The sequence below is a fragment of the Procambarus clarkii genome, chromosome 34, assembly GCF_040958095.1.
Source record: "Procambarus clarkii isolate CNS0578487 chromosome 34, FALCON_Pclarkii_2.0, whole genome shotgun sequence".
NCBI classification, from domain to species: Eukaryota; Metazoa; Arthropoda; class Malacostraca; order Decapoda; family Cambaridae; genus Procambarus; species Procambarus clarkii.
In genome coordinates, this window is record NC_091183.1 from 36,701,388 (window position 1) to 36,718,172 (window position 16,785).

The following is a 16,785-nucleotide window of genomic DNA, read 5'->3' on the forward strand; positions in this document are numbered from 1 at the left end:
TCACCATAGCCCGTGCTACTTGCCCCGCTCCTATGTGAGGTAAATTACGGGCTCACCATAGCCCGTGCTACTTGGAACTTGTTCCGAGTAGCTGAATCTATAACAACATGATCCACTGATAGACTGAGTGAAGCCCGCGGACTTAGAAATACAGTACCAGGGGAGAGACACATACAACACCATAGATCAAAATACATCTCAGGAAATGGATAACCATCTTGGCAGGCTTCCACCCGCGTCCGTGTGTTGCCGGTGTGTGGAAGCCAAGGTCGTCGCCAACGTCCAGGCTTCGAACCCGCTAATGGTCGAGTGTTTGATCGAAGAACACGCATCGCCACGCTCCTAATGAGCAGTTTGCTGGCCCAATAATCGTCGAATTGGCTTCAGGAGACCGTTGGCTTCCAGTGCGCCAGTTAAACATGAGTGGATCAAGACAAGGAGGCTGTAGTGGGCGTCCTCTCACACCGGGAAGGGTATATCAGTATACACTTTAGCCAGTGTGGGTTGTATGAGGCGTCACGCGGGGAGAATACACTGTGTGTATTGACAGTACTTGTCTCTTAATTAAATGGAGAAATACACGGTGGTTGTATTATTATACGTGTGTGTGAACAACTTAGTCAGTTGTCAGCGTGGCAAGTATGGGCAGCTAGCAGGGGAATTACACTGTACTGTGGGGTGGGATGTACTTGAGTACTCTCACAATTAAGCACTCAAACACCAGAAAACACACACACCAAGTATCTTGAAACACCACAAAACTCACAAGGACTAGTTTGATTTTTTTGTGTGGCTTCACGAGCAGTGAGCAGGTTAGGGTTATAGGAGTCGTTCAGGGCCTCTAGGCCAACGACTGTTTTCTTTCAGTAGGCGTCCCACAACAGTCTGTTAACTCACAAGTATCTGTTTACTGATAGTTGAACGGGTGCATCAGGGGTAAGAAAACGTGCCCAAATATCCCTGGAATTTAATTCTGATCCTTTCAGTTAGCAAACTAGCTAGTAAACTTCAGCTAGTTAACAAACTTCAGCTAGCAAACTACAGTTAGAGGCGGATCGCTTGATCTAATAGATAAAAATATGAGGACTTGAATCCCTCTTACATTTAGGGAGCCTGTCGGCCGAGCGGACAGCACACTGGACTTGTGACCCTGTGGTCCCGGGTTCGATCCCGGGCGCCGGCGAGAAACAATGGGCAGAGTTTCTTTCACCCTATGCCCCTGTTACCTAGCAGTAAAATAGGTACCTGGGTGTTAGTCAGCTGTCACGGGCTGCTTCCTGGGGGTGGAGGCCTGGTCGAGGACTGGGCCGCGGGGACACTAAAAAAAAAAAAAGCCCCGAAATCATCTCAAGATAACCTCAAGATAACCACGTGTATCCAAGATAACCAAGATCTCGTGTATATACTTCACTCCCCTACAAAGTCCTACAATCACTTGGGTGAGGAATGCAACAATCCTCCTCAACTCTACCATCCAAAAATGGTTGACATTTATTTGCAATATCTTAGTCAACTTGGCTTGTTACGTCACTTTAGCCGTGTTTTATCCTGTTCCTCCAGCTCGTTAACGTATCGTAAGAGTCACATCATTCACAGTACAGAGCTCTTGGCCAAAGTTAACCTGGTACACTTTATGGTATAGCAAGGCTTTACTCTTCTCTAAGTTTGTGTAGCAATAGTAACAACCTCTCCAGCAGGAGAGGCATTACCAACGCCATGACAGCTGTGTGTGTAGGTCACCATCAACACACAAGACGGCAACACTATATAAATATTCACTATATATATATAAACTATAAAATATTCAGTTGCATATAGTCCTGGGGACCATTCAGGCTTGTTCGCATATATAAATATATATAAATAAATAAATAAAGCAAAATAAGGATGCTAATGGAAGCAAATTGAAGACTAATAGAAAACGTGGACTAGTAAAAGTAGGAAGATTTGGAAAATGGAAATAGTTAAAAAAACGGGAAACTATGAGAAGACGGGAAGACTATGAGAAAACGGAAAGACTATGAGAAAACGGGAAGACTACGAGAAACCGGGAAGACTATGAGAAAACGGGAAGACTATGAGAAAACGGGAAGACTATGAGAAAACGGGAAGACTAGCGGAAAACGGGGAACGACATAAGAGGAAACTATCGGGAGAAACCGCCACGCCATTGCTACCATATAGCTCTGGGAAAGGGATCAGAATAAGGATTTGGGGAGGGGAATGGTGCCCAACCACTTCATAGACCGTCGGGGGATTGAACTCTGACCTGCACGAAGCGAGACCATCGCTCTACCTTCATCTCCACTGAGATAAAGGGTTAAAATTAGCGACGAATAAGATATATGGGGATTACTTCCTCCCATCTCCCCCCCCCCCCCACACAAGACCGAGGACCCATCACAATGGTCGTCAGAGGTGACTGGTGACCTTTGACATACGACTGTGCAGGCTGGGGTGCGCTTGTGTGACATTAGCAAGTGTGTGGCAAGGCAAGAGTGCCACCTAGAGTGCCATCCAGAGTGCCACTGTGGCAGGGGGGCGGGGGGAGGGTGAGGTAAGGGTGTGTTGCATGGGTGTTGTCTCCCGTAGTGCCAACTAACCGACCAATTTCCCACCTCCTTGCAAAACGGCGACATAAATCGCTTGCTCTAAGCCTTACAGCCGTCAACACTGGCATTGTAATCAATCAATCAAGCCGTGTCGTCCACGAACATGTTTCAAACGGGTTAAATAACGGGGGAAACGAGGGGTATATAGAGGCTCAAAGAAAGGGGAAAAGTAAGCGGTCGCCGGCAACTGTCGAGGGGTCGAGGGGAGGTGGGAGGAGAGACGGAGGCAGTTGTTGCTCCGCGCTGGTCCGGGGCACACGCGCGCTCCTCGTCTCCCGCACGCCTACCCCTCGTAACCGGTTCTGGCGACCAGTTCGCGGTTTCTACGCGTGATTATGGCGTCTGAGTGATGTATGCGGAGCCGTGATTGTCCGCGAGTGGTGGTGTGTAAATACACATTTGCGTCTTGAGAATAAGTGTTTGGGGGTGGGACCGTAAACTGGTATTTTTGGTATTAATATAGTGAAGTGATACCGTGAGTGTGTGTGTGAGCTCTGTCACAGGGATTTGTTGATTAGAGGAGCCGCCACAGCTGGCTAACACCTGCTATCAGGTAGGTACTGAGGCTTCCGTTTACCTCACACACACACACACACACACACACACACACACACACACACACACACACACACACACACACACACACACACACACAGCAGTTGAGAGGCGGGACCAATGAGACAAAGCTCAACCCCCCGCAAGCACAACTAGGTGAGTACACACACACACACACACACACACACACACACACACACAGAGCAGTTGAGAGGCGGGACCAATGAGACAAAGCTCAACCCCCCGCAAGCACAACTAGGTGAGTACACACACACACACACACACACACACACACACACACACACTCTTGGCACGCTGTTCACTTCTCACATCAAACTGTACTAATATATAGAGCACCGGTGCGGAATCTCCGTGCAATAAAAAAACCAGGGCAAACATCTTAGATCTTGATCTCTGAGTCAAGGCTGAGGAAGAAGTGGGGGTTTTGAGCTTACTACTATAGAACAAGGGACATGATCCCAACATATAAGATTCCCTGAATAATTGCCGAAGTGAACCTCAAATAACCCAAAGGGATGTAAGGAACAAGTCTATGAGCTATAACTTAAAGCAGTTGAGACTAACTCCAAAAGATAGTTTAGAAAGTAGATGTTTTAAGAAGCAAAAAGGGTGTAGGAAGCACTTGCAATAGCTTGAGGTGACATACAGTATGCAGGTGGAGCCCAGGAACTGGAGCTGGCATAGGGGTCATATGTAGATGTTGACACACATACACACACACCTTAATAGGTGAGTACACACACACACACACACCTTAATAGGTGAGTACACACACACACGCACACACATTAATGATAGGGGAAATAATGTTCTGATACTGGAATCAGACTGATATTGAATTAGTTTGTAATTGTGAGTGTAGAATCCATATACATAACTAGGCTTCCACTTCACGTGTATGAATAATTAGGCTTCCACTTCATGTGTATAAATAACTAGGCTTCCACTTTACGTGTATAAATAACTAGGCTTCCACTTCACGTGTATAAATAACTAGGCTTCCACTTCACGTGTATGAATAACTAGGCTTCCACTTCACGTGTATAAATAACTAGGCTTCCACTTCATGTGTATAAATAACTAGGCTTCCACTTCACGTGTATAAATAACTAGGCTTCCACTTCATGTGTATAAATAACTAGGCTTCCACTTCACGTGTATAAATAACTAGGCTTCCACTTCATGTGTATAAATAACTAGGCTTCCACTTCACGTGTATGAATAACTAGGCTTCCACTTCACGTGTATAAATAACTAGGCTTCCACTTCATGTGTATAAATAACTAGGCTTCCACTTCACGTGTATAAATAACTAGGCTTCCACTTCATGTGTATAAATAACTAGGCTTCCACTTCACGTGTATGAATAACTAGGCTTCCACTTCACGTGTATGAATAACTAGGCTTCCACTTCACGTGTATGAATAACTAGGCTTCCACTTCATGTGTATAAATAACTAGGCTTCCACTTTACGTGTATGAATAATTAGGCTTCCACTTCACGTGTATGAATAACGCATAAGAGTCCGGAGACAATAAAATTAAAAATCCAAACTTAAATATTCCTATAGGCCTAATATAGCACATATATGTACTATAATAGGCCTCGGATAGCGTGTACGAGGCTATGACGGTTAGGTTAGATTTTTATTATGAACATATATATAGGAACATTTTTTTCCGATTTGTTCAAATTCAGTATTATTGAATCCTACTTTCCGGTGGTCCGTCACGACATATTTCTACTTTCGATCAAACATCGTTACTATAATTAATTTCGTTTTAGGAAGCTGGGCTGAAATAACTTTAGGCTTCCACTCTTATGTGTATAACTAACTAGGCTTCTCACTCTTCACATGTTTAAATAATTAGGCTTGCATTCTTCACATTTATAATTCACGCGTATAACTAATTAGGCTTCAACTCTTCATATGTATAAATAACTAGACTTTCATTCTAGATATGTATGAATAACTAGGCTTCCACTCCTCACATGTATGAATAACTCTGCTTGCAGTGTTCACACAGAACAAAATGGCTATACACCTTGCACTCAAAAGTGTACACGTATTTTAAGATTGACACATCCGTTGTGAGTGAATCTTATCCTCCCAGATTGGCCTTAACCTCAAGACATAAGTCTGAAGTGCACGTATCAGAAGCACGGCAAGATGTACACAAATCATCAATGATGGAATACGTACAATATCTACAAATGAGCAGAACTGATGAGTTAGCCAAGGTATATACTTTTAGAGAGGGAATTAATTATAGTATTTAAAAACCTATGCGCCGCCTGAGGGGCAGTAATATATTGAGAATATAAACATTGGTCTAGGGCATACCCGGGGCATACCTGAAGAAGGTTTCAAGAGTCCTTCTACTCCCCGAGCTCCTGTCCGTCTCCGACTTGGAGAGCGGTGACCAGTCAGGGATATGGGATAGTGAGAGTGGACTACCAGGGAAGGGATAGTGGATTATGAGAGAGTAAAGGGGTGGAGCAACGAGTGAGGGAGTGTGAGGGGGGGGGGGGGTGTTAAGGCTCATAATATACAGGTAAAGGTGTCAAGTAATAGGTCGGAGTGGTGTTACCGCCCTCTCCTCTATCCTTGCAGACTCTGCCTCATCCACCACTCCCTTCTTTCACTCTCTCACCTTTACTACTTTACTCTCCCTCCCCTGCCCTTCCTCTCCCCTCCCTCACTCTCCCTACCCCTCCCTCACTCTCCCTACCCAGGCTCTCAGGTGACGCCTCGGGTTTTACTGTAAGGTGTGAAAGATTTAGATCTCCATAGCCTATCACTGAAGAGAACGTCTTTAACTAGCCACCAGTGCCTAATTAGCCCTTCTACATTGAAGACTTCTCTGAAGATTCTTGCGGGGGTTGAGCTTCGGCTCTTGGGTCCCGCCTCTCAACTGTCAATCAACCGGTGTACAGATTCCTAAGCCTATTGGGCTCTATCATATCTACATTTGAAACTGTGTATGGAGTCAGTCTCCACCACATCACTTTCTTCCTGGCGTGTGAGTCCTGAGTCTGGAACAGCCGTCTTGTCTTCAGGGCTGTCCTGTGTGGCTAGGTAAATGTCAGAAGATTAGAGGCGTACCTGGTACTGGTGGCTTTTGAAGTCAGGGAAGACTGGGCGCTGGGAACGTGCCCTAGGCGCCCTGTGCTTCGCCTCAATGCCCGCGTTTTTCTAAATCTTCAGTGGAATGAGGACCTACGAGGACCTACATGTACATACATGTAGGTGAACCCTGTACATGGGTTCACCTACATGTATGTACATATGGCTACAGAGGTCTAGCTAGCTGCGATTGGGCCAGTGTCACTCATGCCTTCATCAACACTGTGGGTTCACGCACTACAGCTGTGCTATGGTTCAGGTGTTGATGTGTGTGTGGAGAGACATTAAGTACATTATGTTGTGTTTGTTATCAGTTCGGTGATCAATGTCACTTTTAATGCTTTGTTGAGTTTACTCAGGCTCTATGAGTAAAAGAGTAAACTAAGCTCTATGAGTAAACTCTACGAGGCCAGGGGGGGTATAGGTAGACCACTGAGGGACAGTGCTAGAAAATATTTGTGGCAGAATATTAAATTGTCCAATTATCAGGCGTTTAAACTTATAAAATCATAAAAGATAAAAACAAAAAAAGATAAAATCATAAAAGATAAAAACAAAAAAAGATAAAATCATAAAAGTTAATAACAAAAAAAAGATAAAATCATAAAAATTTTTGCAGATAAAGTAGAAAGAAAGAACGTTTTTTCCTATGATAAAAGACCATTTTTAGAAATTCAAAAAATGAATTAGAAATAAAAAAATGAATCAAAAAAGAAATTCAAAATGAAATTGAAAAAAATGAATTACACTCTGAATGGTTTTTCCCCCCAAACAAAAAATATAAACTAATATTTTAAACAGATCATGTCCCCTAAAACACAGACCTTATCTGTGAACAAATCCACAAGGGCCGTGACGAGGGCTCGAATCTACGTCCGAGAGGATCCCAAGGGAAGGGAATCATCAGGGGAAAGCATCAAACCATTGCGACTATATAACTCTATATATAATATATATATTATATATATAAGTGCGAACAAGCCTGAATGGTCACCAGGATTATATATATATTATATATATAAATATAATATATATTGCGACTATATATAGAATATATATATATAACTTGCATTGAACGCCGACCTGCACGAAGCGAGACCGTCGCTCTACCGACCAGCCCAAGTGATTTTATAAATAATAAATAGAAGTGAAAACATCAAAACGTAGACAATCGACAATGTGACAAAGGTTAGGTTAGGTAGTCGCAACTGCAAATGTTAACCCCAACATCGTAGAACATGAGCTGCAGGCTGAAATATGACAGCTGGGCAGAGTGACAGGTCAAGCGAGCATCAGTAGTGTAATTCCCGCCCTTTTGAGAGACAACAAGGCCCCATCAAGCCAGGTGGCGGTGCCAGCCGACCCTGGGGGACACACACGGAGGGCAAATGCATTAGAGATGCACAGAACCAAGCAATTTGTCACGCACGCACACACACGCGCGTGCCACGGCTTGCAGCGTGTTGCTAAGGCACGACCAACTGACGAAGGAGACTGAGAACTAGTTTCTTCAACGAAGCGACGAGGCGGAGCAGCTATCAAGCTCGCCAGAGGCTTCGTAGAGCTGCACTCAACCACAGGCAGAGTGCAGAACACTTGTTGAACAGAGAACAGTGGAGTGGAGAACAGTTGCGAGTGACACAGGTGATAACGACTATTGAGTGGGAGGGGAGAGGGGCAGTAGTTCCGAGCGTGGCCTTTGGAACACGAGTTAATGATCAGTTGATTCTCGAAGGTTGTGGAGCTAGGAGCTAAAAGTGGGCCAGAAACAGGTGTGGAGCTAGGAGCTAGAGGTGGACCAGGGACAGGTGTGGAGCTTTGTGGTATACACCAGCTGTGTGGTAGCTGGTGTGGACTGTGTCGCCAGCTCTGAGGTAACAATGGTCTGAGCCTCGGTGGAGCGTCAGTCACCGTCAAGGCAGAGGAAATGTATTTACAGCGAGGCTACAGTTCCATTTCGTCCGAGGTTTATGTATTTATTTTGCTATGAGGAGAGTGTCAGGTGGTATGTTGTATAGAGGAGTTGTATGTGGGTTTGTGTGTGTGTGTATACTCACGTATTTGTGCCTTCAGGATCGAACATTGGCTCTTGGATCCCGCCTTTCTAGCTGTCGGTTGCTTAAAGCAATGACTCCAGTCCTATTTCCCTATCATATCTAATTTTAAAATTATGAATAGAGTTTGCTTCCACAATGTGCTCCTTAAGTGTATTCCATTTCCCCACTACTCTCACGCTAAAAGAAAACTTCCTAACATTCCTGTGACTCATCTGAGTTTCCACCCATGTCCCCTCGTTCTGCTGGTATTCACGGTGAACATTTCGTCTATTTCCACTCTGTCAATCCCCCCCACTAAGTATTTTACATGTCTTTATCATATCTCCCCTCTCCCTCCTTTGTTTCTAGCGTCGTCAGGTTCAGTTCCTTCAGTCGCTCTTCATGCCATATGTGTGTGTGATCAGACTGTTGTGGTCTGCAGTTTTCTTTCAGTTTTATTAAGGATATGAAAAACTACAACAACCTCTACTATACAACCATGGCTACTAGGGAGCCTTCCTTACTACCGTGAGAAGAATTCCATTTCTCCTTCTCCTGGCCTCCTCCTCCTCCTCCTCCTGGCCAGTCTGCTCTCTCTCCTGTCCTCTGGTTACGCCTCAACAAGCAGAGTAATCTAAAGTGTAATTAAAGGTAATTGTGTGTGGTTATAAGGCAGGTGAGGCGGAGGCGTCCCAGCCTATCAATGTATGTTAGGCTGCTCTTCTTAGGCTAGGTTGTGTATATATATATATATATATATATATATATATATATATATATATATATATATATATATATATATATATATATATATATGTGTGTGTGTGTGTGTGTGTGTGTGTAAGGAGAAACCATTTTGTGTACGTTATATGTAGGTTTAAGAATGCCTTGTCTATGCCAGCCACGTAATTTATATAAACTCTATTGAGAGCTCAAGGTAAGCTCTCTGCGGTCCATTTAAAGAGTCACACTGACTCTAAACTCTGACCTTCTATAGAGTCTTTACTATCGCTGTTGCCCAATAAAGATCATTGTTATTATCAGGCTCATTACTATTGTTATTAACTGATACGTCAGATGTGTTGTATTTAATGTATTTTGGGTTGTATGAGTGAGTGTGTGAACCAGCTGGTGAGTGTGTGAGCCAGCTGGTGAGTGTGTGAGCCAGCTGGTGAGTGTGTGAAGCAGCTGGTGAGTGTGTGAAGCAGCTGGTGAGTGTGTGAGCCAGCTGGTGAGTGTGTGAACCAGCTGGTGAGTGTGTGAGCCAGCTAGTGAGTGTGTGAGCCAGCTGGTGAGTGTGTGAACCAGATGGTGAGTGTGTGAGCCAGCTGGTGAGTGTGTGAGCCAGCTGGTGAGTGTGTGAGCCAGCTGGCGAGTGTGTGAAGCAGCTGGTGAGTGTGTGAGCCAGTTGGTGAGTGTGTGAGCCAGCTGGTGAGTGTGTGAGCCAGCTGGTGAGTGTGTGAGCCAGCTGGTGAGTGTGTGAGCCAGCTGGTGAGTGTGTGAGCCAGCTGGTGAGTGTGTGAGTCAGCTGGTGAGTGTGTGAGCCAGCTGGTGAGTGTGTGAGCCAGCTGGTGAGTGTGTGAGTCAGCTGGTGAGTGTGTGAGCCAGCTGGTGAGTGTGTGAGCCAGCTGGTGAGTGTGTGAGGCAGCTGGTGAGTGTGTGAACCAACTGGTGAGTGTGTGAGCCAGGTGGTGAGTGTGTGAGCCAGGTGGTGAGTGTGTGAGCCAGCTGGTGAGTGTGTGAGCCAGCTGGTGAGTGTGTGAGCCAGCTGGTGAGTGTGTGAGGCAGCTGGTGAGTGTGTGAGCCAGCTGGTGAGTGTGTGAGCCAGCTGGTGAGTGTGTGAGTCAGCTGGTGAGTGTGTGAGCCAGCTGGTGAGAGTGCAAGCAGCAGCTGGAGTGCCTGGTGGAAGTTGTATTACGTGTGGTAATGTGTGATATTGATCTGTGGAACACCCACCCTTCTCTTGGTCATTACTACCCTCTTTGTCCCTCCTGCACCTGTCTACCCCCTGCTCCACCCCACCCGTCTCGAGGATGAAGGTTCATCAAGGAGGACCTGATGAACCTTGAACCTCGACCTTGAAGACTTGCAGGAGGAGGCCAGGTCGACCTCTGTTATTATTGTCCTCTGGCGCTAGAGTTTACAACTGTTTTACCTGAATTTACCTGAATTTACAAGCATTCCGGGTATGGGGGGTAGGAGGATGCAACTGCATGATGGCTTAAGATGAAGGCCTCGTTAAGGTAAGGTCTTACCTAAAGTCTTCTACCTAGACTACCACCCCAGGGTAAGGAGGGGGTGGTAGTCTAGGTAGAAGTGGGGGATAGTGTGGAGGAAGGGATGGTGGGGGTTGTGTGGGGGTTAGGAGGGGGGGATAGGAGGTACTGCTGAAGGGTGGACCTTGAGCAGCAGGTCCGCCGTGTATGAGGCAGTCTCAGGTCCCCCCTGGTGCCAGAGAAGGCCCTCAGCTGTCTTCCCTTGTAAACAAGAGACCCGGGACCTTGTAATATATCCAGTTATGTGGGTTTTTGTTGAGCGAGAACCGTTGAAGGGAGGGTGGCACCACAGTAGGAGGGTGGCCCCACAACAGGAGCCTAGCACCACAGCAGGAGGCTAGTGTAAAACCGCTCTAAATGTATGTAACACCACTATAATGGATACTAAACTAATAATGTAAACACTGCTTATCCTGAGTAACACTTCCCCATCGGTTGCACTTGGTAACACTGTTATGAGCTGACATATGATGGTTACACCGGAACTCAAAGGTACACTGCCAACAAGGAAATGCTAACACAGGATTAAATACGCTGCCACCATCTACCTTTGACCATTGAGACTATATCAAGCAACGAGGCAAGAAACATTGCTTGACTTGGAGAGTACTTTCTATGACTGTCATTAATTATGAAAACGGTTGTCAGCCACTATATCCAAAAGGCTAAGAGGATTCAACAATTGGCACAGACGGGAAATTTAACATGAGTTTATTGAGACCAAAATTATGTCAATCACCACTTATAAATCCTACTCTAACACTGGCAAAAATTTAAGAAATTTGGACATGGAACAAAACCTCAGAGATCACACACATTACCTTAAGACCTCTGTCTCTCCCTCTGTCACCTCCCGATGTTCTCCACAACCTCTCTGGGCCCCGGTGTTCGGCACTCTCTTCCAACTAAGTCTCTACAGGACCTCTATATACAACCCCCACAGGGGGGAGGGGGGAGATCTGCTGTTGCTACCTACACCAAGAATGTAAAAGATCGGCCACACGTGTACAAACACTCAAGAATTTTCATTAAACTTGTTTGACATTCACCATACACTCTTCAAGAGAGGAGTTATTAATTACTTGTGTAACTGACCTCTGACCTGGCCAAAAGGGGGAGATCCATGGATGTTTACACATAAGAATCTGGAGTCTAATTCCATTGCAATGTTTGACAAGAGTATCATGAAATATTACATACTTGAAACTATGCTGACTACCTACCTACCTTGAGGCTACCTTGAGGTGCTTCCGGGGCTTAGTGTCCCCGCGGCCCGGTCGTCGACCAGGCCTCCTGGTTGCTGGACTGATCAACCAGGCTGTTAGACGCGGCTGCTCGCAGCCTGACGTATGAGTCACAGCCTGGTTGATCAGGTATCCTTTGGAGGTGCTTATCCAGTTCTCTCTTGAACACTGTGAGGGGTTTGCCAGTTATGCCCCTTATGTGTAGTGTAGACTGTAGACTGTAGTGTAGACTAAGACTAACCCAGGAATTTTTTTAATCAACATACAAGATAATCCGGAGGTCATCTGGGCTGACCTCTTGGAGAAGGCTTCCCTGAGTGTGAACTCTAAGGGGGGGGGGGTCATGGGTGTTACAGCAGCAGGTTGGCCCCACAACAGGAACCTAGCACCACAGCAGGAGGTTGGCCCCACAGCAGGAACCTAGCACCACAGCAGGATTTCAAGGGGGTGGATTGGAACTCCCAGACCCAAACTGCTGGCATACTGGCATCTCCACACACCACAATAACACAGATTGTACACAGTCCACAGGGCTCCTGTATGGCACACATTATAGTAACAACAAAGATATTACTCTCTTTATCTGTGGAAATATTTATTGTTATAGTCGACTTCTTGGTTTTTACTCACAGATTTTGAAGCCCATCATATGTGTTAAAGTAGGGGGGGGGGAGGGGGAAGTGTCATTCTGATATGTAGTGAAAAGGCTGCATGGGGGGCAGAAAAGGCTGCATGGGGGGCAGAAAAGGCTGCATGGGGGGCAGAAAAGGCTGCATGGGGGGCAGAAAAGGCTGCATGGGGGGCAGAAAAGGCTGCATGGGGGGCAGAAAAGGCTGCATGGGGGGCAGAAAAGGCTGCATGGGGGGCAGAAAAGGCTGCATGGGGGGCAGAAAAGGCTGCATGGGGGGCAGAAAAGGCTGCATGGGGGCCAGAAAAGGCTTCGTGGGGGGCAGAAAAGGCTGCATGGGGGGCAGAAAAGGCTGCATGGGGGGCAGAAAAGGCTGCATGGGGGGCAGAAAAGGCTGCATGGGGGGCAGAAAAGGCTGCATGGGGGGCAGAAAAGGCTGCATGGGGGGCAGAAAAGGCTGCATGGGGGGCAGAAAAGGCTTCGTGGGGGGCAGAAAAGGCTGCAATGGGGGCAGAAAAGACTGAATGGGGGCAGAAAAGGCTGCAATGGGGGCAGAAAAGACTGCATGGGGGCAGAAAAGGCTGCAGTGGGGGCAGAAAAGACTGCATGGGGGCAGAAAAGGCTGCAATGGGGGCAGAAAAGGCTGCATGGGGGGCAGAAAAGGCTGCATGGGGGCCAGAAAAGGCTGCATGGGGGGCAGAAAAGGCTGCATGGGGGGCAGAAAAGGCTGCATGGGGGCCAGAAAAGGCTGCATGGGGGGGCAGAAAAGGCTGCATGGGGGGCAGAAAAGGCTGCATGGGGGCCAGAAAAGGCTGCATGGGGGGCAGAAAAGGCTGCATGGGGGGCAGAAAAGGCTTCGTGGGGGGCATAAAAGGCTGCAATGGGGGCAGAAAAGACTGAATGGGGGCAGAAAAGGCTGCAATGGGGGCAGAAAAGACTGCATGGGGGCAGAAAAGGCTGCAGTGGGGGCAGAAAAGACTGCATGGGGGCAGAAAAGGCTGCAATGGGGGCAGAAAAGGCTGCATGGGGGGCAGAAAAGACTGCATGGGGTCAGAAAAGGCTTCATGGGGGGCAGAAAAGGCTTCATGGGGTCAGAAAAGGCTTCATGGGGGTCAGAAAAGGCTTCATGGGGGCAGAAAAGGCTGCATGGGGGCAGAAAAGGCTGAGAACCACTGCAGTTTAGCATCTAGGTCTCTCATTGGCTGTTTTCCTGTCTTTGATTGGCTGCGACACTTTTTGTCTGCAGCATTCATTGGCTACTTATGACTCCCTTATCTCTGATTGGTTCTTGAGTTTTTCAAATGTCGGAGAGCTATTGGTTCCGCTTTCTGTCTCTGTCTTTGATTGGTTATTGATTTTAGTCGGAGTGTAGAGCTATTGTCTGGGATTTCTTTGTGTCCGCGTGCTGGCTGTTCCATCTAGACTAAGCTTCAGCTCTTGGGTCCCGCCTCTTTATCTACAATGTATAGTGTGCAGGTTCCAGAACTCTTGTGTATTTTGTATGCAGTGATCATATCTCCCGTGTTTCCTTATGTCCACTTCCACTGTTCTTTAGATGGATGTGGATAGTCCATCTACACTATCATCTCGGGGTTTAATATACTTTATGCTTTTCAAGTTGAAAAAAAAGTTTATATTTAAGCTTGGATTGACAGGACCGCGCGCTGTCTGTCCTTACACATGTGCTGGGAGCTGTGCTATGAGCAGCACACAACTGTTGGCGTACAGGTTCTTATTTCCCTGCTCGCTGTGCTCACTCGCTGTGCTCACTCACTGTGCTCACTCGCTGTGTTCACTCACTGTGTTCACTCGCTGTGCTCACTCGCTGTGCTCACTCACTGTGCTCACTCGCTGTGCTCACTCACTGTGCTCACTCGCTGTGCTCACTCACTGTGCTCACTCGCTGTGTTCACTCACTGTGTTCACTCGCTGTGCTCACTCGCTGTGCTCACTCGCTGTGTTCACTCACTGTGTTCACTCGCTGTGTTCACTCGCTGTGCTCACTCGCTGTGCTCACTCACTGTGCTCACTCGCTGTGCTCACTCACTGTGCTCACTCGCTGTGTTCACTCACTGTGTTCACTCACTGTGTTCACTCGCTGTGCTCACTCACTGTGCTCACTCGCTGTGCTCACTCGTGACTTGAGAGGACCTTAAGGATAGGTGGTGTGAGGGCGTGGGATGGGAAGGAGGATAGTGTGGGTCTCGTCTAGAGACACCACAAAGGATAGACCCTATAGTGGCCAAACGCCCTGCTTATATACCTTGGTATATAACTTATCTGCTCAGCTGATTCTAGTGCCATATGTGGTTTATATATCATAAGACGTACTGTGTCCCAACACCCAGAGTGAACACGAGTGAACACGAGTGAACACACTGTAAGGAAGTTTTTTTTGAGATAAAAGCCATTTAAAAAAAAGGGAGAGATAGTCATCAATGAACATTATCGTCTAATTCTACCTGACTGAAATATCTTTGGCCCATCTCTGGCTTCTGCAATTGTATATCTGATTGCTATTAATATTTATGAGCTCTTTATATAGCAAAAATCATCTAATCTGCTTATCCTTCATATACAAACACACACACATTTAATATTTCCGTCTGATGACTGCATGAATAAAGACTTTAAAATAGCTTTGTGAGGCAGCTTGTGAGTTGTGTGTGTGTGTGTGTGTGTGTGTGTGTGTGTGTGTGTGTGTGTGTGTGTGTGTGTGTGTGTGTGTGTGTGTGTGTGTGTCGGTCGGTCGCGCCTCACTCTCTGCACGTCTCTCTGCCTCAGACAGACAGATTGATTGATTTATAAAGATTAAGCCAGCCAAGACGTAGCACGGACATGAATAACTCGTAAAACAGACAGACACAGAGATATATAGATTTTCACTCACATTCGCCTTTAATCGATTATTTTATTAATAAGGCCTTAAGACAATAAAAACTAACCAATTACCGCCTTAGCTGGCTCTCTGACCTAACATATATATATTGGGTACCAATTGTGGGAACACGAATCTTTTGTGACATATTTTAGTTGGCTAATTATGCTTGGAGGGGTTGAGTTTCGGGTTTTGGGTCCCGCCTTTCAATCTTTTAATTGTTTCACCTGTGTTCGTGTACCTACGTAGTGCTGCTTCCTTATCTGCTGCGCCTATTCCATTGAGAATCTTACATGCAGTGATCATATCACCAAAGTCTCTTCTATTTTCCATTTCTGGGACTAGCCTGGTGGGATACATAAAGACTTTCTCTACGTTAGCGCTGCATATTCTAGATCTGTACTGACATACGCGATACAAGATCCTCAATGATTCATTATTCAAATTTCTTCCTTAACTGGCATAGCTTGCCCCGTGTGACTGGATAGATAAACAGTCTGAATCACACCAGTTGTCTGCGTTCATCTTCCATGTGATGACAGTTTGTGGAAGGTTTGATAATTTAGGTTGACTGGGTGGAAAGGCCTTGGAGCGGGCCTTAGCTGCAGGGCGGCGTCCTGCCCCCGTGCTGGTCTGCGTCACACTGATGAGTCTACTGTGATGGCCGCCAGACGTGGAGGGCGCCACACACACACGGCTCCTGCTCTCTGATTGGATAATTCAAACCCCGCCAAAAAGTCTGTCAATACAGAGACATCATGGTGGGTGGTAAGCATAGACTTTCAAATTCAAATTCAGAATTCAAATGTTTATTCAGGTAAAGTACATACATACAGGGTGTGATACAAATATTGATGAATTTATAGATAGAGCTAGTACATACAATGCATACAATGCAACATTTCAGTCCTTATGGTGACATTATAATTCCCGTTTTGGGGGACAGGAAGCCTGCACTTAGGCTTATACAGGTCCCCCTCCCCTCGGCCAACTACTGACCGGCCACCTATTGTACTGTTGGGTGAAAAGAGTTATCAGGTGAAAGGAAAGGTACGCCAATATTTCAGTCCACCCCCGGGGGTTGAACCCGGGTGCCCGGGATTGTGAGCCGAGCACGCAGACCACTGTGCTACTGGAGCAGAGCCATAGACTTGTGTGGCTTCTCTATTCCTTAGTTTCTTATTGGCTTTGCTTATACTCTCTCTCTCTCTCTCTCTCTCTCTCTCTCTCTCTCTCTCTCTCTCTCTCTCTCTCTCTCTCTCTCTCTCTCTCTCTCTCTCTCTCTCTCTCTCTGCCACTTCTACCCTTTCTCCCCCTCCCTCTCCCCCCTTCCCCATCTCCTATGCCAACCTGGTGTCAGCTGACCTCCCCTCACCCCCACCCCCCCCCCCCTGCCTCGCTGTAACC

At 46.5% G+C, this 16,785-nt stretch overlaps 1 protein-coding gene across 4 annotated transcripts in view; it reads left to right on the forward strand.

Moving 5' to 3' along the window:
* Positions 1 to 2,837: 2,837 nt before the first annotated feature.
* LOC123762041 (uncharacterized) overlaps positions 2,838 to 16,785 on the forward strand; it is a 96,217-nt gene continuing 82,269 nt past the window's right edge. For 2 of the 4 annotated variants that reach the window (XM_069335825.1, XM_045748240.2), the window contains exon 1: positions 2,838 to 3,165. The gene's annotated coding sequence lies outside the window, so the exon portion shown is untranslated. The remainder of the gene's footprint in view (positions 3,166 to 16,785) is intronic. The other 2 variants (XM_069335828.1, XM_069335827.1) reach the window with 2 other exon arrangements.